Below are 2488 nucleotides of genomic sequence, written 5' to 3'. Positions count from 1 at the left end.
GATACTCAAGTCCATGTAAACGCAGTCATTGAGTGTGGTGTTGAACATAAAGCAGGTAGATGTTGTGAGACAGTGAGTGTGGTGTTGAACATAAAGCAGGGAGATGCTGTGAGACAGTGAGTGTGGTGTTGAACATAAAGCAGGGAGATGCTGTGAGACAGTGAGTGTGGTGTTGAACATAAAGCAGGTAGATGTTGTGAGACAGTGAGTGTGGTGTTGAACATAAAGCAGGTAGATGTTGTGAGACAGTGAGTGAGGTGTTGAACATAAAGCAGGTAGATGCTGTGAGACAGTGAGTGTGGTGTTGAACATAAAGCAGGTAGATGCTGTGAGACAGTGAGTGAGGTGTTGAACATAAAGCAGGGAGATGCTGTGAGACAGTGAGTGAGGTGTTGAACATAAAGCAGGGAGATGCTGTGAGACAGTGAGTGTGGTGTTGAACATAAAGCAGGGAGATGTTGTGAGACAGTGAGTGAGGTGTTGAACATAAAGCAGGTAGATGTTGTGAGACAGTGAGTGAGGTGTTGAACATAAAGCAGGTAGATGTTGTGAGACAGTGAGTGAGGTGTTGAACATAAAGCAGGGAGATGCTGTGAGACAGTGAGTGTGGTGTTGAACATAAAGCAGGGAGATGTTGTGAGACAGTGAGTGTGGTGTTGAACATAAAGCAGGGAGATGTTGTGAAACAGTGAGTGTGGTGTTGAACATAAAGCAGGGAGAGGCTGTGAGACAGTGAGTGTGGTGTTGAACATAAAGCAGGTAGATGTTGTGAGACAGTGAGTGTGGTGTTGAACATAAAGCAGGTAGATGTTGTGAGACAGTGAGTGAGGTGTTGAACATAAAGCAGGTAGATGATGTGAGACAGTGAGTGAAGGTGTTGAACATAAAGCATGGAGATGCTGTGAGACAGTGAGTGTGGTGTTGAACATAAAGCAGGTAGATGTTGTGAGACAGTGAGTGTGGTGTTGAACATAAAGCAGGTAGATGTTGTGAGACAGTGAGTGTGGTGTTGAACATAAAGCATGGAGATGTTGTGAGACAGTGAGTGTGGTGTTGAACATAAAGCAGGTAGATGTTGTGAGACAGTGAGTGTGGTGTTGAACATAAAGCAGGTAGATGCTGTGAGACAGTGAGTGTGGTGTTGAACATAAAGCAGGTAGATGCTGTGAGACAGTGAGTGTGGTGTTGAACATAAAGCAGGTAGATGTTGTGAGACAGTGAGTGTGGTGTTGAACATAAAGCAGGTAGATGCTGTGAGACAGTGAGTGTGGTGTTGAACATAAAGCAGGTAGATGTTGTGAGACAGTGAGTGAGGTGTTGAACATAAAGCAGGTAGATGTTGTGAGACAGTGAGTGAGGTGTTGAACATAAAGCAGGTAGATGTTGTGAGACAGTGAGTGTGGTGTTGAACATAAAGCAGGTAGATGTTGTGAGACAGTGAGTGTGGTGTTGAACATAAAGCAGGGAGATGTTGTGAGACAGTGAGTGAGGTGTTGAACATAAAGCAGGTAGATGTTGTGAGACAGTGAGTGTGGTGTTGAACATAAAGCAGGTAGATGTTGTGAGACAGTGAGTGTGGTGTTGAACATAAAGCAGGTAGATGCTGTGAGACAGTGAGTGTGGTGTTGAACATAAAGCAGGGAGATGTTGTGAGACAGTGAGTGTGGTGTTGAACATAAAGCAGGTAGATGTTGTGAGACAGTGAGTGAGGTGTTGAACATAAAGCAGGTAGATGTGAGACAGTGAGTGTGGTGTTGAACATAAAGCAGGTAGATGTTGTGAGACAGTGAGTGTGGTGTTGAACATAAAGCAGGGAGATGTTGTGAGACAGTGAGTGAGGTGTTGAACATAAAGCAGGTAGATGTTGTGAGACAGTGAGTGTGGTGTTGAACATAAAGCAGGTAGATGTTGTTAGACAGTGAGTGTGGTGTTGAACATAAAGCAGGTAGATGCTGTGAGACAGTGAGTGTGGTGTTGAACATAAAGCAGGGAGATGTTGTGAGACAGTGAGTGTGGTGTTGAACATAAAGCAGGTAGATGTTGTGAGACAGTGAGTGAGGTGTTGAACATAAAGCAGGTAGATGTTGTGAGACAGTGAGTGTGGTGTTGAACATAAAGCAGGTAGATGTTGTGAGACAGTGAGTGAGGTGTTGAACATAAAGCAGGTAGATGTTGTGAGACAGTGAGTGAGGTGTTGAACATAAAGCAGGTAGATGTTGTGAGACAGTGAGTGTGGTGTTGAACATAAAGCAGGGAGATGTTGTGAGACAGTGAGTGTGGTGTTGAACATAAAGCAGGTAGATGTTGTGAGACAGTGAGTGAGGTGTTGAACATAAAGCAGGGAGATGTTGTGAGACAGTGAGTGAGGTGTTGAACATAAAGCAGGTAGATGTTGTGAGACAGTGAGTGTGGTGTTGAACATAAAGCAGGGAGATGTTGTGAGACAGTGAGTGTGGTGTTGAACATAAAGCAGGGAGATGTTGTGAGA

The sequence above is a fragment of the Poromitra crassiceps genome, assembly GCF_964638095.1.
Source record: "Poromitra crassiceps genome assembly, chromosome: 3".
NCBI classification, from domain to species: Eukaryota; Metazoa; Chordata; class Actinopteri; order Beryciformes; family Melamphaidae; genus Poromitra; species Poromitra crassiceps.
The sequence above is the reverse complement of the archived record's forward strand: the minus strand, read 5'-3'. Positions refer to the sequence as shown.